Here is a 25352-nt window from a genome sequence, read left to right as displayed (position 1 = left end):
AAAGGAAAAGACTGGAATAAGCATAGGAGAAGAAACATAGGAGAAGAAACAGGACTGCTGATGAGTTTGAGGACTTTTTTGGAATGAAGAAGTTCAGTGCAGGTCAGCTGGCGAGGGAGAAATTCCTGCTGAGACTCAGTGTGTTCAGAACCTTTGTTTTTAGAGTTACTTGGTCTTGCTATATGAAGATGTTGATGAAACACTGTTTATTCTACAGGGTACAACCTAGCACCCCAGATTGTCAAATGGAACCAAATCCTAGGGAAGTAGAGTAGGATCCTTTCAGGACAAGTTTGGGAATCTAATTTCCCTCTCTTCTTACATGTTAGAATTTTATCAAATTGCTTGATGTCAGCCATGTTGTGATTTAATTTTCTCCCAAATTAGCATGTTTCACTTTGTTTTCTTTACTTACTATTTTGGAGACAGCCTGGTTAAAACCTTCCCACTCATGGAATTGCTAGTCAAAATATTTTAGGAGGAAGCTCAAACATTCATTGTTTGCCTTATTAAAAATTAATTCAGGCAGATGGAGAAGAATACGACGTGTGCCGTCCTCTTAGTACTCCTTGTCATCTGTCCCTGTCTTCATCTGCAGGGCAGGCCTCATGCAGTTTCACCCCCCAAGGGCCATAGGGCCGTGCACAGGAGTGCTCTTAGTTGCATTTCACAGGAATGAGGCTGAGGTTAAACTATTTTGCTAAGTCTCACATGGAGCAGAGGGATGGAGTCAGAGGGAGAGCTGAGGTTATTTGGGCAAGACCAGTGTTGCTCCCAAGGTACTGTGGAAGGGCAAGAATAAGGCCTTGTGGAAAACACTGAGAGAAACGTGTTTGCTCTAAACCCTAACCAGCTCTCTGGAAACTCGGAGGTAAGATATCAGGAGCTATAGAGTGCCTTTGTAGTTATTCTGCCTTCCATCTTTTTTGAGTCTCCTGCCTGTGGAGTCCCTTGGACCCTTTCCTTTAAATCGTCATGCATTCATTTCTACAAGGGATCAGTGAGCCCTACTATGTGCCAGGTTTTCTCCCACGTGGTGTGGCAGGGAAAACAACACGCACCCTGCCTGCATGGAGATCACAGTGTTGCAGGGACGCAGATCATAAGAATCTATTGCAGCAATGAAAATCCCATGATGAAGTAAGTGCAGGGCATTATGGGAGCAGATAGAAAGGGCATGTGACACAGCCTAAATTATAAAGATACCTGTGTTTGGGAGCACAGTTCCTATCCTTCCATTTGGCAGTTTTTCACTCCAGAAATAGGTAGCATCAGGAAGGGTGAAAGGCAGATGGAAAAGAGACCATCACCCTCCATCCAGAGTTGGGTGAGCTCCAAAGCTGGCTTGGGCCACCTTGGCCTATACAGTCTCTCAAGTGGGTCACAACCCAGAGTCTTGAAGCTAAGTATTTTGCAGGGAGATCAATCCTGAAAAGAAAAAAAAAAAAAAAGAACTATTTCTCAGCATTTGCTGCAACATGGATGGGACTGGAGGAGATAATGCTAAGTGAAATAAGTCAAGCAGAGAAATACAGTTATCATATGGTGTCACTCATTTATGGAACATAAGAAGTAGGAAGATCAGTAGGAGAAGAAAGGGAAGAAGAAAGGGGGGTAAACAGAAGGGGGAATGAACCATGAGAGACTATGGACTCTGGGAAACAAACTGAGGGCTTCAGAGGGGAGGGGGGTGGGGGAATGGGATAGGCCGGTGATGGGTATTAGGGAGGGCATGTATTGCATGGTGCACTGGGTATTATACGCAAGTAATGAATCATGGAACTTTACATCAAAAACTAGGGATGTACTGTATGGTGACTAACATAATATAATAAAAAATATTATTAAAAAAGTGATAAAAAAAGAAAAAAGTAGCCCCCATATTTTCTACTCTCATCCACACATTTGATCCCCTCCCTCAGAAGTGCCATTCTCCAAGCTACCCCCCATTATCTGAGGATGGCCAGTGTTAGATCAGCCATTGTGTCCAACAGTTTTATAGACTTGATATTATTATCCTGACAGTGCTCTGACGGAGTTATCATTTATCCACACTTACAGATAGGAAACTGGGACAGAGAGAAGTTTGTTAACTTACCCAAGATCACACTGCCTCCAAATGACTAGGGGTGGGATGATGTAAAGTCTGGTGGGGTCAAGAGTAGGATGAAATCCTAACGTAGATCAAGACCCAGTAGGAAAGACTATAGCTTAACACACATTATTTTTCAAAGCTTAGGATCCACTGGGCTGGCATGGGTTGGTAGTGGTGAGCAAGGAGTCTAACCTGGTAGGTATGGCAAAATAGCAGGATCCTTGGAGTATGGGGGTAATCGGTAAGAAGGTGTAGAGACATGGCTCCACCAAATCTGCTTCTGTCAGGGCGAATAGACCCAGACCTGCCCTTCATGTGGGGTGGAGGGAGGCCAAGAACAGTGAACGCCAACAGGACAAGGGGACTTGGACAAATGTTCATGGCAGGAGTCCGGACTCAGCCAATACGTAGGCAGAAACCAGGCTGGGATACACTTGGGGTGTCTGATTTGAAGACTGCCTGTCTGCTGGGGTCCAAAGAGGACCCATTCCTGACCCATCTCCTAGTGGGAAGGAGCCTCTGAACAGACAACCAGGCCTGCCTGGGAACTAACTAGATTTAGTTAGATCTGAAACTCAAAATTGTCATCCTGGCACTGGAACAGGCTGCAGTAGACTGTGAGTGCCAGTACCTGAACCATGTGAGGCAGATCTTGGAGCCTCTTTTGGGTTATGTCCCCAGCTGGCCGCTGTCCCAATGGTTGGGTTTCCTTTCTGCAAAATGAATTCTATGATCAGGACTCTTTAGATTCTGAGGGAGGGGAGAATCATCCCCCCTCTGCTTTGCTATAGCCATTGTCTTAGGAGCTCTCTGTTGACTCCTCACCGTGACTTGGAATACATAGAGATTCCGTTGCGCAACTCTATATTTTAAATTCTGACACATTCCCTGGTAATCCTGCCCTAAATATTTAATCTGGATGTTTAGCAAAATCGCTACCTCCCAGCTGTGGACCATTGCCTGTAAAAGGCATACACTGGGGCTTTTGGGCCTGTGTCTCACAAAGTGGCAGAAAAACAAATATCAGAGCAAGATAACGAGCCGCAGACCCACCATTCTCACCCTCACATAAGTGAACACTTCTTCCTGAACTCCCAGGCTCTGATTCCCCACCTGTGCTGTTCACTCTTTATGTGGATACTGGAGAGGTTCCTAAAGCTCCTTTTCCAGGGATTTTCTGGGTCTCCCTATTATGCAAATAATATAGTCCTAAGCAAGAAATACACTCCAAGACCACTTGGAATGGAAGCTTCTCTATTATCAGCTAATATTGATTTCACATTCAGTGATATTTTTTCCTCAGCTCCACTCTGCTGCAGCCCCCGCCCCCAAAGCTTGCTTATTCCTGAATGTGTCCTTCATTGTTCATATTATTCTCACTGCTTGAAAGGTCCTGCACAGTGCCATTTCCTGAAAATGCCCTTCCTTCAGAGACTAGCTTTCACAGTAAAACATGCTTTTATGCTTCCCAGGAGAATATAAACCTAATGTCTTTCATGCTCAGACATCTCTGTAGTAGCCTTTGTTATACCCTTTTTCATGGTTTGGTTTTTACTCTAGTGAGTCTTTCCCACTAGATCAGGAGCTGTTGGAGGGCAGGGACAAGACTTAATTTTGTATCCTGCCATGGAACATAATGACTCAGTTCATGTCCTAGAGTAGTCATGATAACCTATTGCCAGACCCTTCTCAAAATGGAGGGCGTGGCAAAAAGCATAATGGACCTTAGAGTCAGACTGGGTGCAGTGCTGGTGCAATCACTTACTGGTTTCATGGGATTTATCTCTAAGAACCCTCAATTTCCTCCCATATAAAGCAAGATTATAAATCCATGGTGAGAGAATGCCAGATGTCCAAATCCTTGATCACTGTCCTGACACTTCCCCCACCATGGGGGCAGGATGTATGTACAGGGAAATGCCAGTGACAGTCTTGATTTCCAGCAGGAGCTCTAATTCCCAAGGCCCATGGCTCCTACATTCATGACCTGATTGGCCCTCATGTGGATAAACAGGGGGTAGCTGTTGTCTCAGTCCAAGATCTACATTTGTAGGCATGCTTTAGAGTCTTGCTGCATAGACATTCTTTCTCTGAAGCTCCTTCATGCCTCCCCCTTGGTTATACCAAGACAAAGGCCGGAGGTAGTCATGAGTCTCATCTTATTAACCAGATACAGAAGACAAGACCCACCCTTTATTTAAAAAAAAAGGAGGATTTTCTTCAGTCTGTTCTGTTTTAGATCATTTCCCTTTTTCCACAAAAATTACTACTTCACTGGACCAGCCTGTTTGACTAACTTTATGTTCCTGAGTGTGCCATTTTGTCTTCCCCCAATTTCAAAGTTCACCCGTGGTAGTGAGGTAATGGGCATGTATGTGTTTGGGGAAGTCTCCTCTTTATAAACCATTTATGAACAATAACATTGACCTAGATTAGGCAGATGTAGAGTGGGGAAGAGGGAAGAATATACTGATGTTGGTGTCAGGTTTTGCCTCTTACCAACTGCAAAGCATTGGGAAGTTTTCTTAATGCCTTGGACCTTCAATTATAAAATAGAGATGATTGGGGGCGCCTAGGTGGTTTAGTCAGTTAAGCATCTGACTCTTGATCTCAGCTCAGGTCTTGATCTCAGGGTTGTGGGTTCAAGCCCTGTGTTGGGCTCCATGCTGGGCATGGAGCCTACTTTAAAAAAATTAAAATAGAGATGATCATATCTATCACCTAGGTCTGTTATGAGCATTAAGTAAAGTAACATGTGTGGAGATGGTATCATAGTAATTGGCATGATACAGGTGTTTGATACATGCTGGCACCTTTCTTTCTCCCTTGAAAGTCAACTCAATAATGCATTTCCCCCATTTGGCTACAAGTTGTGAGTTTCATATGAAGGAAGACTGGGAACTCAGGACCACAGATTCATGCTAATTTTATTATCTCATCACTTTCTCTTTTAAAAACTTTTAAAATTTTATTTTAAGTAAACTCTACACCCCCATGTGGGGCTTGAACTCATGACCCTGAGATCAAGAGTCACACGCTTTACCAACTGAGCCAGCCAGGCACCCTTCATCACCTTTTGCAATCAAAGGAAGAGGGCAATCAAGGGCCAATTCAAAACGTTCTACAGACGTGAATTTTTAATAATCCCATGATGTTCTTGGAGGCTTCATAGCCTACCTACCCATATATTTGAAAAGGTAAAAATTCTCAGATAAACATGCTAGTATTTGTGCCAAGTTCCTCAGATCATAGCAGCTGATTTTTGCCCCATTAAAAGTCATGGACAGTGTTGATCCAGAAGGAATATTTCTGGGATTTTTTGGTTAAAATGGAGTCATTGTCATTGTCATAACTACTGTTTTAGCTACCAGAGGACACAAGACACTGTTGCTTGGGGTCATGGAACCTAGTGACCTGTTCCCAGTTGCTCTTTCCCAGACCTATCTAGTCATTGTTCTGGAGCAAGACGTATCCTCCTTCTCTGGTAGATGGGCTTGAAACAGAGTTCAGGGAACCATTCAAGCCAGGAAGACTACTGCTCCTTACTTCCAGGTGTGTGTATTAGGAGCCCACAGTTTTGTTTTGCTCAAAATGCCCTTGGGGAATAAGAATGATGGAAGGAAGCCAGAAGATTTTTCATTAGGCCCAAGGAACCAAACTAAAGTTCTTCCATGCCCATGTTCTGACCCCAAGGGTCAGAGATGACAGGTAAAGAGCTTGAGTAATTTTCCCTTTAAAAGAACCAATATGGTGCAGTTATCATAAGCATGGGTTTTGGGGTCAATCCACTATAGCTGTGAGTTGAAATCTGCTCAGATATGTGGCCATGGGCCAGCTTCTGAACTTCTCCATACCCTACTTGCCCCCTCTGTGTAGTGGGCATAATAATACTACCAATTCACCTGTTATGAAGATTAAATAAGACAATGCATGTAAAATGTGAATGGAGGGTTTGACACTACTCAATAAATGCCACAAACTACTTAAGAGTGAGAGCCTCCGTGCCACACTATAAATTCCAGAGTTTAGAAATTACTGAATGATGGGAACCCAAATGTGTTTGGATTGGGTTGATTTATCAAAACAACAACAACAACAACAACAACCCATAAATGAGTAGTAATTTGCCTGGGGCAAATATCAAGTAGGGAGAAAATTGAGGAATTTTTCTTTACCATTTAAGCTATTAAAAAAAAAGCTTTATTTATAGTTCTTAACTTTCTATCTCAAAGAAGATATTGGACCAGTCAGAGCCAAGAGATGAATGAATTTGCTGATCTGATTCCTGGTGTGTGTTTCCTTATTGGTCCATTTCTATTTGCTGTCTCTATGATCTTCCTTACTGGCTAAGACAGGGAACCAGTTCGCTTGCCCCCAGACAAAGGCAGAGCTTCCCCTCAGTGAAGTCACTTAAGCAGTGTACTGACCTCAACAAATCGCTGTGCCATGCTGGCCCCCTTCCCTTCCCTCTGGTTTATTCCTGTCACCTTGTATTATGTCCTCCAGGTGCACAGAGAATGACGGATCATTATCAGTCACATCCTGCCCAGCCATGTGTGTGCATGCACGCTTGCCTGCACAGATACGACTGTGTGAATACACAAGAAAATACATAGACATCCACACAAATACACATAGACTAAGTCAGGAACACTCTGATCAACATAAATATACACAGAGAGGCCGCATTTAATCAGTATGAAAGATGATCCTTTCAGACACACTCACCCATACCTGCTGTCACACATACTCGCACACAAGCATCATATGCACACACTTTGATCATGTGACTAGTCTGTGAGCATATGGAGTATAGAGTACAGTTTGTCTTGTTCTAATCACATTCTTTTTATGAAGGGCTTTCTATAGATCCCTAGATCAGCAGGACAATTTCATATCCTATTACAATCTGCCAAGAAGAAATAGATAAATCTATTAGCCTGTTCTTTGCTTGTTTCATCATTGTGACAGTCTCTTGTGGGTCTACATTCATCAGGCTCCCACACCACCTGACAGCCGAGTCTCCACCACCAAGCTGCAGGTTAATAGCTCTTTAATCTCTATTTAATTGCTCATTAATAATTCTGATACTGCTTTCTTCCATTAATTGATTAAAAAATGGTTTCAGTGGAAGTGAATAATGAAATTTGGTAGCAACCAACTAGAGAATGAGTTTTCTTGTCATCAAGATAATCAAGAAGAAATAGTGACCAAAACACTCCTTGCTTCATTTGCAGATTTTTCGAATGCTAGAGCTGGCAGGGCCTTTGGAATTCAACTACATCAGCGTTTCTCAAACTGATTCACAAGTGATTAAACAGTTTTCTAGGAAAAACAATATTCTGTGATTAAAGAAGTCTGGCAGACACGGCATACAAATCTCTCTCACAATTTCGTGTTTTAAATCAATGTTAGCATATTCAAAGTTCTGACATTCCAGTTTGAGAAACCTATTTACATTGTTAAGTTGATCTTCACCCAAACTTATTTGATAGTAGAAATCACATTTCTATAGAATACCATTTCAGCTACCTATTGCTCAATGATGAGTCCCCCCAAAATGTAGTGGCTTCATTAAAATGATGGGTTATTTTTCACAGTGCTGTGAATTTCTGTGTTGGCAGGTACAAGATGGCCTGGCCCTCCGCATGGTTTTTCATCCCCCTAAAGGCTTCCCTACAATGTGGGCTCAGGGCAGTGTTTTAATAGAGCAAACAACAGAAACTACAAAGCTTCTAAAGGCCTAGACTTTAAGTCCAACAATATCACATCTGCTCTATAATATTAAACAAAGCAAGTCTCAAGGCCAGGCAATATTCAAGGGACACATAAATTAATGTCCACACTCGATGGAAGAGCCGACACTCACACTGCAAAAGGGCACATGGAATGGAAGAAGGAATTGTTGTGGCCATCTTTGAGTGTAATCTCTCACAAGCCACTGAACAAATGGCTTTTGGAAGACTGTTTACAAAATGCTAACGGAGAACAAACTCCACATTTCCTAGATTCAGATATTGAGGCATATATGTGGAATAATTTGTCCAAGAGCACACATCTGATAATCACGGAAATGAGACTAGAATCTAGACTTCAGACTCAGAGTCCTTTGTCTTCACCATTGTGCTTCTAAAAGATTCTGAACTGGCCATGAATGACTTGAATGATACACAAATGCTGACTCCCTGGATTTGGAGAGTCCTAGATTCTGATCCTGGTCTTCTAAACAAGTCCAGCTAGGCTTGTCAGAACACCAATAACTCAGTAAAACAAAGACTAAGTTTCCCGTGCCTTCATTCCATGAAGGGTAGTCTCTGGACATAGCCGGACTTAAGCATACCGAATGGCATGAACTAGATGAGCTATGCCTCCAAAGCTGCTTGGGACATAAAGTAACCTGTTTGTTTGTTTTCCAGAATTTTTAACCATACTGTCTGGATAGCCACTGAGTCGTGTACCTTTATGAGCCATAGTTTGATCTTCACCTAATTCTGCATGTCTCTTAAACCACAACTCAGCCTAACCCTTTTGACATTTCATAAATGAATTTATGTCATGTTCCTCTGACTTGGTAACTTATCCCAAACACATCCTCCATGCTATTACAATGCTTGTAAGCAGATCCTGAAATAATAACTCTTCCATGGATTCTTGCTGAACTGATCAAGATAAGCATGAAAACTCACCTGTTTTTAGGTCTGCAAACTTAGCTCAAGCCTTTATTACTTATTGATCACTATGGCCCTGTATTTTGCATACTCTGCAAGATTTTATTGAACCTGCTGATGATATATTTGTTCTTGAATATATTCGACCTAAGTTCAGTCTGTCTATCTATCTATCTATCTATCTATCTATCTATCTATCTATCTATCATCTATCATCCTTCTTCCTCTTTTATTCATATGTAACATGTTTACATTTACTCTAGTTTATTTTATTCTAATGCCAGTACTGTAACTCTTGGACTTTAACCTATCAGGTGAAAGGGGTCACATCCAAAAACGCTTCTTGTAAGTGCTCAAAGTCAAATCTGCTGCTTCAGTGCCAGAGGAATACTTGGTGGTAACGACTCAATCAATATCCTCAGGACACTGGCTCCTAGCAACATGGCTTAAACATTCTGCATTAACTTGGCTTTAAGTGTTCCAGCTTTCTTTGCCCAGGAGAGCTAATGAAAAGAAACATTAAAATGAAGGCTAATAGTTATAGAGAAAATTTATGTAGTATACTTCACAGACAATGCATGAGACTGTAGCTTCATCTTCCTTCTGTAACACATTTATTATGATCAGAACACAACCTTTTTCTGGATGTCATTTTCAGCTGAAGCGTCACAGCATGAAAGAGTCTGAAAATTGCATCTGTTTCCCATTCTTAGCTCGTTAGAAGGCAGGAGGAACAGAAGGGTGAGGGATCTTGTGGCTGCAATTTATACATGAAGCGCAGAGGTGCTGTTAAGTCCCTAGACCAACATTTAAATCTAAGATTACCTGGAAACTAAACAGGAGAAGGAAAAAAAAAAAAAACAGGCTATACTATAAACACAGCCAGTATCAAATAAACTGAAAGATTTCTCTGGAAATGCTGTTGAAATTTGACTCAGACCTTTATTTATTTATTGGTTTGATTTTCACTGAGGTTGAGGCTGGAAGAAGCAGGAAGGCAAATACCCCACGTGGTACCTGTATTTGACAACTACAGAGAGGCAGGCTACCTAATGAAGTTCATGTGTCCAGGAGAAAATCCCCTTTGAGCCACTTCAGATCTTGGGAGGTGCCAATCTTCCTAGGCCCTGATATTAAAGTCCTCCGAGTATGAAACTAGCTCTAGTTGGCAGGATAGAGCAGCAAATGACATTTTGGATACTGGCCTAATCTGACAAACAATTAAATCACATTCCTCTGAAATTTGCCTTTCCAAATATTGTCTACGCTCAAGTCAAGATGAATAGTCAAATTGTGAAAATGTATCGGTTTAGAAATGAAATGACCTTTAACATGATTTGAAACAATCCCTCTGTTAACCAAGTCACTTTTCTAGAATTCTCCATATATCACCTAAAACCTCTTTCCCCTCTAAGCCACCAGCTCTCACATTCTCCCACTCTACTTCCTACCTGGCTTTCCATTTATTGACTCACCAGAATTAGTCATGCATTTTGGTTCTATTTCTGCTTCAGGGTTACCCAAGTTAATATGTATGCAATTGTGGCTTACTTATAGTTCTTTGGAGTTTGGTAAGTCAGAGGCAAATGCAGAAGCAAAGAGGTGAGGGGACTCCTAAGGAGACAGCAAGTTTACCATAACCTCAATATCAGGATACTTTCATTTCACTGGAGAGTGGGACTGGTTCCTATGAAAATGTCATATTTGATGGAATCAGATTCATTAACGAACTAAGATTAAAATGTTTCAAATTGTACTTTTAAAGAAGTGGAACATCAAGGAGAGAGATGTGTGCAATCCTGGGTGAAGAAGAGTTGTTCAACAGTGTATGTGGCAGAGTGGGTGGGAGGACTATCACAGCCTAGGTATAAACTCCAATGACAAGATCCATTGAGCCAACACATCAGAAGGCAACCCAGGAAGGAGACTGAACAGTTAGAACTTGGGTTCAATAGCCACTGATCCAAATATATATATAAACACACACATATATATGTAATAGAGTAATATTAGTAATACTAGTATTATGTAGAATATCACTAAAAGAAACTGAACAAGATATATACTCAAACACCCTAAAGACAAATCAAAATAGAATTCTAAAGATGTTCAATTGACCACAGAAGAAAACAGAAATAAAAATTAGAGAGAACAAACATAAAATAAAAATAAAATGGTAGACTTAAGTCCCAACAAATCAATAATTACATGAAATGCAAATTATTTGAATATACCAATTAAAACATAATTTTGCACAGTGGATTAAAAACCATACTCAACCATATGCTGTCTACAAGAAGCTCACTTCAAATACAGTGATATAGGCAGGTTGAAAATAGGAGGATGCTAAAGGATACATCATACAAACATAAATCAAAAGAAAGCAAGAGTGACTATATTATATCAGATAAAATAGAGTTCTAAAGCAAAGAAAATTGCCAGGGACTGTGAAGGGCATTATGAAATGACGTACCCTCTTCCTTTTCACCCGGGGCCTGGTAGAATGGCTTCCATAAAGAAGCATGGTGAGAAGAAGGGCCATTCTGCCATCAATGAGGTAGTAATCAGAGAATACATCATCAATATTCACAAGCACATGCATGGAGTGAGTTTCAAGAAGTGTGCCCCTTGGGCTCTCAAAGAGATCTGGAAATTTGCCATGAAGGAGATGGGAACTCCAGATGTGCGCATTGATACCAGGTTGAACAAAGCTGCCTGGGCCAAAGTATAAGTAATGTTCCATACCGTATCTGTGTGCAATTGTCCAGAAAACATACCAAGGATGAAAATTCACCAAACAAGCTCTATACATTGGTTACCTATGCACCACCTTAAAAGATCTACAGATAGTTACTGTGGATGAGAACTAATTGCTGATTGTCAGATAAAGTATAAAACTGAAAAAAATTTAAAAAAACGATGAGTCAATATACCAAGAGAAGTAATAGTCTTAAATATTAGGCACCAAGCTATAGAACTACAAATTCTGTGAAGCAAAGTAGAACTGGAAGGAGAACTAACAAATCCACAATTACAGTTGGAGACTTTAATACCCTTCTCTCAACAATTGATAAAACAGAATATCAGCAAGGGCTTAGAGGAACTCAACGACATTGGTAACAATAGGAACTAACTGACATTCATTGAATACTACACCCAACAACAATTGATTGTACATTTTTCCAAGTGTTCCTGGAATACATACAAGGTAGAACGTATCATTGGCCATCAAACCAACTTCAGCAAATTGAAAAGAATTGAAATTATACAGAGCAAGCTCCTTAACTACAATAAAATCAAACTAGAAATCAATATCAGAAAGATAAAGGGAATATTTCCAAGTACTTGGAAACTAAACAACATACTTTTAAATACTCAATGGATCAAAGAGGATATCTCAAAGAATATTAAAAAGTATATTGAACTATGAAAACAAAAGTACAAAACTTGTAAAACACAGATAAAGCAATAATGAGAGTGAAATTTATAACACTGGATACACATATAAGAAAATAGGAAATCTCTAATTAATAATTCAAACTCCTATCTCAAGAACCTAGAAAAAAGAGTAGAAAAGTAAACGTAAAGCAAGTAATAAGAAGGAAAAACAGTGTAAAGGAATAAATCAATGAAATTGAAAATAGTAGATAAAACAAAGAGCTGGTTCTTTGAAAAACTGAATGTAATTGACAAACATCTATAAGACTGACAGAGAGATTGAGAGATTGAGAGAGAGAAGACACAAATTACCAATATCGAGGATGAAACAAGGGACCATAAAGACCATTCAAGCATCAAAAGGATAATAAGGTATGGTAGGCTGAATGGTAGCCTCAAAGATATCATGTCCTCATCCCTGGACCCTGTAAATATTACCTTATTTGGAAGAAGTTCTTTGTAGATGTGATTAAATTAATGATCAAGAAGGAGACATTTTCTTGGATTATTCAGATGGGCCCTAAATGCCATTACATGTATTTTTATAACAGAGAAGCAGAGGGAGATTGGATACACACAGAAGAGGAGTAGGCAATGTGACCACAGAGGCAGAGAGGGAGTGATGTGGCCTTATGTCAGGTAATGTCATCAGAAGCTAGAAGACAAGGAATGGCTTGTTCCCTAGAACTGTCAGAGCATGGCTCAGGTGACAATTTATTTTGGTCATGTGAAACTGATGTTGAACTGATTTTCTCCAGAAGAATGAAAAAATAAATCTCTGCTGTTTCAAGCAAACGAGTTTGTGGTAATTTGCCACAGAGTCATAGAAAACTAATGTATACAGGTATACCATGAACAACTCAACACACATAAATGTGATAACTTAAATGAAATGGACTAATTCTTAGAAAAACACAAGCGTCCATACTTCACTCAATATGAAATAGATAATTTGAATAGCCCTATGACTATTAAAGGAATTGAATTTTTAAAAAAGATTTTATTTATTTATTTGAGCAAGAGAGAGAGTGCACAAGCGAGCAGGGATGGGGGAAGAGCAGAGGAGGAGGGAGAAAGAATCTGAAGCAGACTCTGCAATCAGCGTAGAGCCTGACACCCAATGCAGGGCTTGATCCCATCACCACAAGATCATGACCTGGGCTGAAACCAAGAGTTCAATGCTTAACTGACTAAGCCACCAGATGCCCCAAGGGAATTGAATTTTTAAGTTCTCCCCAAAGAAATCTGTAGTGCTAGATGTCTTTGCTGTAAAATTTTAGTAAATATTTAAAAGATAGTTAAACCAATACTACATACTCTATCCCATAAAATAGCAAAAAAGAGAATACTTCCCCATATATTTTATGAGGCTAATATTACCCTGATACCAATACCAGATAAAGGCAGTACAAAAGAAGAGAACCCCAAACCAGTATCAGTTAAAGAAGAAATCATAAAGTCAAACTTTTCCCTTAGCTGTAATCCAGTATTTTGCAAAGTGTGGTCCACAGAGTACCTCCCTCAGAAACTCCTGATATACCCATATTTGGGGGACCACCAAGGCTCAGAGATTCTGAGAGTAGAGACTCATCATTTGTAACAAAATCCCCAGATTTTTTTTTTTTTCTTAGAAAGAATCCTAAGCAGGTTCCAAGCCAGCTCGGAGTCTGATGCAGGGCTTGATCTCATGACCCTGAGATCATGACCTGAGCTGAAATCAAGAATTGGACACTCAACCAACTGAGCTACCCCAGTGGCCCTCCCCAGATAATTCTTATGCAAGCTAAAAGCTAGAGAAGCGTTGCCATAAATCAGTGCTGCCAAATGGCTTTGGTCCTCACCAACACGTGGGGAATGAGCATAAAATGGAGGTTTAAAGTAATCATTTCTTTCATAAACACCCTCTCTTGGTCAATATTATGGCCATGAAGAACATCAGACTGGCATGATGAGGTCATAGAATCAAGGAGTTTGAGAATTCACGTCATTACTGGTTCCCAGGAAAGACTGGCACACCTTGTATGTGCTGTTGATGTCACTGTAGGCCTGGAGAAAGGAAGGAAGCTGACAGATCTGGGAGTGGTGGGGTGCTAGTGGGAGGGCTGGATGGGTGAGGGGTGATGTGCAGTGCTTAACCATGGGAAGAAGTTAATAACTGCAAATCATGATCAAGCAAGAACTCTGCAAATTCAGACTATTTCTCGATAGATTTTTTTAAAAACATGTGAAATCTTGTCAGGAAAACAGGGGCATATGTTTTGGAAGTACGGAGCAGGGTCACAGGAGTATTGGACAGAACAAGATAATATGTAAGTAATTCTACCTTGGCTTCACTTGCCCTCAGAAGTTGAGATGGACCCCTCTAGCCAAACCAGCTGTGATGGCCCAGCAGGTGGGCCTGTTACCAAAAATACTGCTCACAGACCTCCTGCCCTACATGGAGCATTCCAAAGCAATCTGAATTGTCTTAGTTTTAAATTCTAATTATCTCCTGGGGAGAAAGGATCATTAGTCTATTATTCTGATCCTTTGCAAGAGTGTGAGGCTGAGGTGACATACAGGAAGATAGATAATATTAGTAGGAAATTTTAAGGGGAAACTTAAAATACCATCACTTCCAACCTTCACTCTTTTTTTAAAAAATTGAGATATAGCTAACATATAATATTGTATTGGTTTTCAGCATACAACATAGTAATTTGATATATGTATATATATGTATATATTGCAAAATGATTACCTCAGTAAGTTTAGTTAACATCCATCACCACACATGGTTAGAAACATTTTTTCTTGTGATGAGAACTTTGATGATCTACTCTTTTAGCAACTTTCCAATATACAGTGAAGTATTGTTAACTATAGTCATTACACTGTACATAATATCCCTAGGACTTATTTATCTTCTAACTGGAAGTCCGTACATTTGACCACCTTCACCCATTTTGCCCTTCATTCTTCACTTTATTTCATCTTTTCTTTGTCCTTCATTCTTAAGAGAGTTCTAACACGGTCTCAGGAACAAGATGGAGTTCTTGAGCCCACAGAGGGGCTTTGGTGAAAGAAGGCTGGGGAATTGGGCTGGAGAGACTCCACGATTCCTCTCTTAATTTTTGGATCAACTCATTCTGCAAATGTTTTTGACTTATTCTTTATCAAGGATATTTGTGGGTCCTAAGAAATGGGCCTGGGAATGCCTCCCTCTCATGAGGAACCCACAACCAACATCAGATATAACCAGAGTGGAGTTCAGGGAAAATGGAGCATTAAGCAAGCTCCTTGGACAGCTTTTTGGCCAGCACATGAATTAGAGGGGCAACGAAGGTCACATCGTTCTAGAACCATAATGGAAGAACAGACTGGGTGCTTGGAAACAGAGCCCTGGTCGGTGGCTACAGAGGGCATTTCATGGTGTGTGTTCTTGGTAATTATCGAGAGTAGATTCCCTCATGGTAGCCATTTGAGGATTGGAGAATTATTGGAGTTCTAGGCATCCCATTTCCACCTTGAGACACTACTAATGGGATCTATGAAGGAATGTGAGGCAACCTGTATGGAGTATACTGAGTAAGCGCTGTGGTTACTTTATCTGAAGTTCCTGCAATTTTCATATAAATGGAGTCCGAAGCCTCAAAGAGACAATAACAATATATTGGAGGCTAATGCAGAGAGGCTAATGCAGTGAAGCATCAGCATATTCAACTTTTCTTAGTGACTCTAAATAGAAACTGATGGGATGGTTTTAGAGATTTCTACTGATTGACAGTGCCTTCTTCTGGATGCTTCAGGCACATTTCTTAATGTCTCAGTATCACCTGAGCATAATGCTTATAATTATGCTCTAGAGAACTGACTGCTTCCATTACTTTGCCTAGTGTCCAGTTGACTTTTGTGTTTGGTTCATGAGTATGGCGATGTGGAGATGACACTTATGTGTTAGCTGAATGCCGTGAGGACCTGCCTTTCTGCTACAGTGAGTAGATGGGTGTGTACATAGGAAAATGTCCTCCTAAGAGTCCATTCCCCCCCATATGTATATATAGATATAGATACAGATATAGATATATACATACACAATACATATATAAAAATATTTTTCTAAATTCTTCCAATTATGCCATTCTCCATGAATTTCTATCAATAAATTAAGACCTAGATGATTACTATGTAGATTATATTATATAAATTATTACACAGAGATATTACAAAACAAATAACCATTATGTAGATGAGAAGATTAGAAGCCAGGAACCTCACAAAGTTAAGCAATTTTTATTAGGTTGCACAGCTCAGTAAAGTGGAAACATGGAGCAGATCCCAGACCTTCTGGCTCCAAGGGATTGTGTCCAACAGACATGACAATTCTATTTGCACAGTGTCTGGCACATTGTAGGGGCTCAAAATATATTGTTGGGTAAATGAATGAATGTCTAAAAGTCTTTGGGTCATGACCTGATTACTTCATTCCTTTTTTCTTTGTTCTGATCTGCTGTGTCAGCCTAGACAGGTACTCAATTTTTCTCGTGACAAAGTCCCTCAGTCACCTTTTGCCTCCTTGGGGACTCTGTATAGTTTCTTCATCAAGCTCTTTACTAGCCATGACAAGGAGCAAATGTTTTTATTGGAATAGCATGAAATGTGACATTACTCATAGATTCTGTCAGAAAATTGGTAGTGAAAACGAGCTCAACACAGCTGGGCAAGATTGCACCTCCTCCCTGGAAGCAGTAAGCTGAGGGACTATGGGGAGTCATAATGGTCTAATGATGGCTAATGGTGAGGAAATGATGGACCTGAGGCCCATAAATCAATCTGAACACAGGGATGGTTAACAGAATGCTCAGGAGATGCTTGAGCTCATCTGAGCATTGTTCACGTATATGTGTCTCTTACTGGACCATTATTATTATTATTTTTTTGTTACATAAGGGGAAAGTATGACAATTTGTATGTAGAAAGTCCCAGAAGTTTAAGATATTTGCAGGTTGGCGAAAAGGTGGAGAAACACGAGGATCATCTTTGGGTTCCAGAGCACCAAGCCCATGGTTCTTTCAGGACCTAGAATTTATTCCTTCTTTTAGGTATTTGCCAAAATCAGGATGGCTCCAGTTTTTAGTGCTGGTCTAATTTTTCTTTGTATGTGATGAACAATGAGATGGACTTAAGAGAACAAGAGCTTAGAGATTAGTTAAGAGCTCATATGATTACCTTTGCATTTTCCAATGATTGCCTTTGCATTGTCCAATCCAACCAATATTCCTACCATTTCTGATAACCCCCTATCAGTTTCAGTTCTCCCTGTACTTTGCAAGGTTCTTTTGTTTCAAGTATTTATTTTCTAGGAAGAGTCAGAATGGAAAGTTTGACTATAACCGTGGAAAGCTTCAACAGTGGGATTTTTCCAACTCCTTTAATAGTTTCCTCTGGAACAGAAATGATTGGCAGCAATGATGTAAAATCAAAACTCCCAAGATCCACTTGAGGTAGATTCAAGGTGCAGCTCTTTCTTTCTGTTCTTTTATAGAAATATTAAACAAGGTGTTGGCACACATTTAAGCAGACATTTCAAATGTGAATTTTGCCAGCATGACATGTTATGTTTGTAGAAATAATATGAAACATCTTCTGGAAAAAAGGAAGCACACGTATCTTGAGGTGATTTACTTGAGAATGATAGTTAACAGTCATAACTTATTATTTCTATTTTTTCCCAAACATAAGTTTTCCTTTTCTTAACTGGAACGATATGGGGAGAATCAGAGGTTTCAGAACTGATGCGGCATGTACCCAGGAAACTTCTAGAAGATACCCACATATGGAATTTTGACAATTACCTTTTTATGATCAAAGACAATAGCAATGGATGTGTGAGAGACTCCGCTAAAGCCTTCCTTGTGATCTCTGCATTGGAAGAAGCCTTTTCTGAGGGGTGGCTCCCTGTGTTCCTGGAGGAAGGTGCCAAGCAGATGGGCTGTCACAGAGATTGGAATGGGAAATTGGAACATCCTAGGACAATTATTCCAGGTGCTAGAGTAATATACTGTTTTTTTTTTTTTTTCAGAAAGAGGCATATTTAACATTATTTTTCTGTCCCCAACACAACAAAACCACCAACTCTCTGTGACAGTTTACTTCACGGGAGTGTGGAAATAGATTGTGGCTGCGGATATTAAGACTAGAGGGAGAACAGGGTGGTGACCAAGAAAAGGGGCCATGGCTTACCCTAGAAACAAAGCAGAGAAGAACAAAACTATCAGAAGGAAAATAAGGCAGCAGTTTCTACAAAATCCCATTCCCGCAGCAATAACAATTAGGGGAACAGTCCCTGATGCTTTTAGTGCAAGTTGCTCCAGAGATGGCCTTTTCATTTTTATCAGCCCTGACTTCTGTACTTCAACTCGGAATCATTTTGTTCTGTCAACTGATTTTATCTTGACCCCTTTTCATGCCCAACCATTTAGCCTAAACCCTACCAAGAATATTACACCAGTCTAAGTGACCACGTGTTTCCTTTAAGCTAGATGGAGTGATGGCTTGCCCTCGTCCCAGGCTTTTCTGATTTCTGTCATTATTTACAAATCCATTCCATTATTACCAGAGATAAAAGTAGAAGAAAATTCAAAGAGAAGGTAGCTGAGATTTTCACTTCTAAGGCTCTAACTTTTGGCTGCACATTGCCCCAGGAAGAGAGCCTCTGATGGTGCTCTTCTGAAAACATACTGCGAATGCTTTTCCTCAGATGTGGGCAGAGGACTTCCGAGGGAAAATGACATCCATGGTGGTGAGGGCTAAAATGAGTGCTTTCAGTCTCCTTCTCCAATCAGTGTCTACTTGAAAGTTCAATGGATATTTGGCCTCCTTGCTTGTCATTCACTCATTGTGAGCGGTTGGATCAGTGTTAGGAAAAATATTATGACCTGCACCATGACTTAAAGGAGGGTGCTGGTTACTTATTTGAGTATAACTCATATGTAGAATGACTGACCTGCTATTCTGAGACTGCAAATGGAGAGGGAATCTCAGAGGAACTTCCTGGATCTAATGATGCATATACCTCCCCTCACAGAAGGATGGGGTTTTACTAGAAAGGACAATTAGCCAAGGCCTACCCTGAAATTTGGATGAAATGAAAGAGTGGGAATTGAGTAAGCAAATTTTCAAATAAAAAAGTCTTACATTAGGTAAACAAGGGTTTCTGGTTATTTACCCATTATTCAAATGACCAGATAGAAGGTATCAAGAATAATGTTTCCTCTTCTTCTAGCTGATAAACAAATGCCTCCTTTGTGTTATTTACTTAGAAAGAAATTACTACCTAATATTTCTATCAAAGTGAGGTTGCCATGTTCTAACAAATACCAGGATCATAAGCCAAATATAGCAGAATCTTTTATCCTGCTCTAGAGTCCTACTCCTGGGTGACCTGGGCCATGTTCTGAGAAATGGCTGGCAAGCCTAACTAATCACTGGAGGTCATAAATAAAGACATTGCCACTTGCTAAGACACGTAGCTCCTTCCTGGAGTAGCTGGGAATTGGTGATAACAAACCACAATAACTCAGCTTAAAAATGGATTTGAATTTTGTTATTATACATTTTGCAATTTTGGCAGTTTTGAAGGTAAAAATGTGTCAAAGGGTAATATATCTCAAGGACAGTCAGTGTTAAATCAATATTAATTAAATAGGCTTATTCTTATTTAACAAAGCACTGAAGTGTGGAGGAAGGGATCTGCTGTGACTATTTTCTTTAATTTTCTTTTACCATCTGTCAGGTAAGGTAAGACCTCCAAATCCCATACATCAGCATTTTTAAAATATAGCTAATTTTCAGCTCAAGTTGCTTACCTAATGGTGTATTTACCATTTCTCAGTTATGATTTACCAGAAATAAAGCTGTATTATGAAGCAGAAAGGAGCCAGGAGGAGTATCTATAAAGACAGTAGAAGTTTTGAAGTGAAAAAAAAATGGGGTTATTTCCTTTAATCATTTTAGAAACCCCAAAGGGTGTGACAACATATAGGATTAAAATGACAAGTACTATCTTTGCTGTGAAACATACAGAAGGGATCATTCATGGGCTAACTGCATTATGGAAATTCAGCCAAATAGTCTTTGTCTATTCATTTCATATCCATTAACGACCGAGGTCCCTACTCCTAAATTAGCAACATCTAAGCTCATAAAGAGGGGGGAAAAGATTCTGTGAAAGGTAAAAGACCATCCTGTCAACTAGTCGTATCTTTTCAAGGGTGTGGATCCTAATGGAGTGGTCAGTGAGACCTGAACTTTATTTCTGATGAAGATATTACTAAAAACTGGTAATGTAGGATGGTAGAGAGAGTGGTGAGGACAAACCCAAAGAACCATAAGAACTAAGCTCATTATAAACATCTGCTTGCCAACTACAGAGCTTCAGAAGATCATTTATTGTGGGCTTTTTACAGATAAAACTTATCTCAAATATTATTAGAACCACCCTGTGGCACTATCCAGGGTGCTGAATTAGCCAGCTTTGAACCTTGTCTCAATTGAGAAATCACTCCCTTGCATCTCTATCTCCTTTGACCTTGTGCTCATGACATCAAATGCATGCCAATTTTGAACTCCACTATATAACTTCAAAAATCAGATATGTTGGGATTAATCCAGGAACTATCTCAATATCCTGACTCCTATCACCATAGCAAAGAACAATAAGATACAGTCCTTATCATCAAAGACATTATTATCTGGCAGGAGGTGTCAGGCAGTTAAATAAATAAATAGAAGCACTTTGGTGGGGGCATGCATAGAATATTTTGCGATCTCAGAGGTAAGATTGTTCTGGTGAGGAAAAGGAAAAAACACAGCCAAACATTCTTTACAAATATAGGGTTTACGTCACTTTTGAGTTAGACTTGGAACTGAATTATGACAGGATGAAATTGTCCTTGTCAAGGCATTAGTTTCCCCACCTGAAAAAAAAAGTTTCTATAGGAATGTCAACACTTTGGATATAGATTCCATCTATGACTTTCTGAGAGTAGATTGTTTAGCAGCATAAATAAATAAATAATACATTTCTTTGAGAAAGACCCAAGTATGTAACTCTATACCACTACCACCCTATCCTTACCCTATGTAGAGTTCCTACCACATAACTTAAATTATTTAGATTCTGATGAATAAATTATTTCAATTATGGTAGTAATTTTCTCTTATTTCTACTTTAAATAACCACTTTAGTAATCAAAAGTTGTTGCCTATATTGGAGATTCATAAGATTCCATACTGGAATTGGTCAGTTCTTGATGTGGGCCTAACATTTACAAATGTTATTAAATCCAACATAAGTGATAAGAGAATGTGAAATTTCTACTACATGCATGCACACCTATAATACTGGTTTTGAAAAAATAATTTCTATTGTTTTAGCTACCTTGTCTATAGTATTTTGTTATAGCAGCCTGAGCTGACTAACACATCTTATCTTAGGAAACACAAATCCCTTCTGAGGAAACACACTCATACCTGGATTTTGATTATTTGAGCAACTGCTAATCCAATTTATGGTGTAAATTAGTCTTCTTAAAGCAATACACCCCTGTAACCCTACAGTAGCTCTGGAAGAATTTTACTCATCCTTCAAGTGTCTTGAACTTAAGACTTTTGCCACTGACTACTCCCTGTTCATGAAAAATCATTGAGAGATCAATAAAGGCTTCAGAGGGTCTTACATACTCTTTACAAAGATCAGGTAATTGATAAATGGTGTAAAAGTGAGCAATAGCAAAATATCTTTGTTTGATAGTTTGCAGCTTCTCATGTGCAAAATTGTATGTAGAAATACCATTTTCTAAAAAAAAAAAAAATCATTGAGAACATATCCCACAACTTGACAGCTATGTGGTTTGAGAGAGTAGAAGGCTCCCTTTGGAAAAAATATATACCTTTGATTCTTTTTACAATGCAGCATATATTAAAAGTAAGTAAAATTAAATACTTTTGCAAGGATTAGAGCAATTTAAATCATGAAAGACTTTAAAATGGCAGTGGAAGTTAACTTCTTTTCAGATATATGATTTACAAATATTTTCTCCCATTCTGGAGACTGCCTTTTCATTTTGTTGATGGTTTCCTTTGTTACCCAGAAACTTTTTAGTTTGATATAGTCTCACTTGTTTATTTTTGCTTTTGTTGCCTTTGCTTTTGGTGTCAAATTCAAAATATCATTGCCAAGACCAATGTTAAGGAGCTTACTTCCTAATGTTTTCTTCAAGGAGTTTCCGGTTTCAGGTCTTACATTCAAGTCTTTAATCCATTTTGAGTTCATTTTTTGTGTATGGTATAAGATAGTGATCCAGTTTTATTCTTTTGCATATCTGAATGTCCAGTTTTCCCAACATCATTTGTTGAAAAGATTATCATTTCCCCAATGTATATTCTTGGCTCTTTTGTTGTAAATTAATCGAGCATACATGTATGAACTTATTTCTGTGCTCTCTATCCTGTTCTATTGGTCTGTGTCTGTTTTTAAGCCAAAACCATGCTATTTTTATATAAATGTTAAGGAGTTAATAACCAAATTATATAAAGGACTTGTGTAACTCAATAGCAAAAACAAAAACAAAAAACAGAAACCAACCAAACAAACAAACAAACAAACAAAAGACAAACCCAAATCCCCCAATCCGATTAAAAAATGGGCAAGGGAACTGAATAGACATTTTTCCAAAAAAGACATACAAATGGCCAGCAGGTACATGAAAAGGTGCTCAACATCACTGATCATCAGGAAAATACAAATAAAAGCCACAGTGAGATATCACCTTATACCAGTTAGAATGACTATACTAGGAAACAAAACAAAACAATAGACAACAAGTATTGGTGGAGAAAAGGGAACACTTGTGTAATACTGGTGCGAGTGTAAATTGGTTGAGCCTCTATGGACAACAAGAGTATGGAGGTTCCTCAAAAATGAAAAATAGAACTATCCACTTCTGGGGATATATCCAAAGAAAATGAAAACAGGATATCAAAGAGATATCTGCACTCCATGTTCATTGCAACATTATTCACAATAACCAAGCTATGGAAGCAACTTAAGTACTTATATGAATTCATATATATATATTATTCAGTCATGAGAAAGAAGACCTAATGCCATTTGCAACAATATGGATGGAACTTGAGGGCATTTTGCTAAGTGAAATAAGCTAGGCAGAGAAAGATGAATACCACATGGTATCGCTTATATGTGAAATCAAGATAAGATGAGACAAGATAAGATAAAAAGGCAAATTCATAGACATAGTATAGAAAAGTGGTTGTCAGGGACTGGAGGTGGGGATAATAGGGAGAGGCTGGTAAAAGGGTACAAACTTTCAACTATAAGACAAAGTCTAAGGTTCTAATGTAAGACATGGTAACTAAGGTTGATAACACTGTGTTGCATAATTGAAATTTGCTAAGATAGTAGAACTTATTCTCAACAAAAACCAAAAAGATAAATATGTAAGGTGATAGATGGGTAAATTAACTAGATGGAAGGAATCTTTTTGTAATGTGTACATACATCAAATCACCACAGGGTACACTTTATCTTACAGTTCTGCTTGTTAATTATACCTCAATAAAGCTGAAATATAAATTAATAAATAAACAAACAAACGGCAGTGAGGGAAGAATAGGATCCAAAGGTTTATTTGATTTACAGTGTTTGACCTGAGATTTATTTTTGAGGAGGTTACTAGTTTAAAGGTGGAAGGTGCTTTTTTTTTTCCTGGGCAACTCTGACCTAAATACACCTCTCTAGTACTTCTAAGAATCTTGAACTTAAGCTGTACTAATTATCTCTAAATCTACATTTTTAGTTTTAATTATATCCAGGAAATAACCTGGAATTTGAAAAGGAGTCAATTAAGGAGCTGCCAACTGAGAGGATTCAGATGGTGGTGAACAGTCCCAAAGGTCTACCAGATGAGATGAGTGGGATGTCTAGATAATGAGATCAACATTAATCTGTGGTTAACCAGCATGAAAGTTCACAACGAACAGATGATTTTCTTCCTGGTACTGAAGTACCTTCCTCTAAATGAATTATCTACCTAATTGTTCATCTAGTTTATCTGGTGATTCAAACAGGAAACTCATCAGTCTTTAAGTCTCAATCCTCACAGATACCAGTTCCCAATCTTTGTGATTCTATACCTCAAACAGTTTTCAGTGCACTCTCTGCTTGTCATCTGTCCTTTACAACCTGCCTCCCAGCTACCATCGTCTCTCGTCCTGCATTAAGTGTCCTCACCACAGTTTTCATGCCTGCTCCTGCCCCTTCCACTCCAGGCTCTCAATCCCAGCCAGCATGGTCCGGTGTTACTGATTAGGTGAGCCCCACGCTTGTGGCCTTTTAGTGTCTTCCTGGTATTCTCGGGTTGCAATGCAAGATTATTAACATAAGTGACTGAGCCCAGAGTATCTGATTCATTTATCTCCCTAGCATTATTTAAGTCCTTTTTATTTATTTATTTATTTATTTATTTATTTATTTATTTATTTATTTGCTGTGATCCAGTCTAATTGGCTTTAACAGTCAAGTATTTGAGAGGGCTACAGTTCTTTGTGACTTTGTGTATTGGGCCCTGTGTTTCTACACGTGCCTTCACGACCCCCATAACTTTTGCTAAAAATGCCTTAATTATTCTTTAGCTTTCAAATCAATACAGTCGAAGGAGAAGCATTCACTGAATTCCCAGACTAATACCAAGCAGTTAATTTTTAGTATCCTGAATCTATTGTAGCAGTATATATAATTGTGATAATATAATTTTATTATTTAGTAGTGACAAATAGCATTCAAATATATAGTGTAATACCTTGCACGTAGTAGAAGCGAATTAAACAAATATTGATCAGAGGAGATTTTGTTTGTTTTATTTTTTTGCTGTCACACTTGTTTTAAAGGGCTCCAGTGTGACCCAAATGGGATCAAATTCTCCCTTTGGAATGTGGGCATTTAAATGGAACCCAAGAATCTGTCATTAAAAATCTGTCATTCTTGTAAACAGGTAGTGCTTAGTGTGACCTTGAGACCCAGAGTCAGGGATGATGTTGGCATCTAATTCCTGGGGTTATATGGTATTCTAAGCAAGCAGTTTTTGCCTAAG

General features: G+C 39.0%; 1 long non-coding RNA gene and 1 pseudogene across 4 annotated transcripts in view; both read left to right on the top strand.

Annotated features, from left to right (window-relative positions):
• The window catches only part of LOC103667875, a 309854-nt gene that overhangs the window by 166291 nt on the left and 118211 nt on the right, over positions 1-25352 (top strand). The window lies entirely within an intron of this gene.
• Positions 7503-12059, top strand: LOC121101290 (annotated as a pseudogene).

Source organism: Ursus maritimus, unplaced genomic scaffold (assembly GCF_017311325.1).
Source record: "Ursus maritimus isolate PB19 unplaced genomic scaffold, ASM1731132v1 scaffold_7, whole genome shotgun sequence".
Lineage (NCBI taxonomy): Eukaryota > Metazoa > Chordata > Mammalia > Carnivora > Ursidae > Ursus > Ursus maritimus.
Note: the sequence above shows the minus strand (reverse complement) of the source record. Positions and strands in the feature narration are given on the sequence as shown.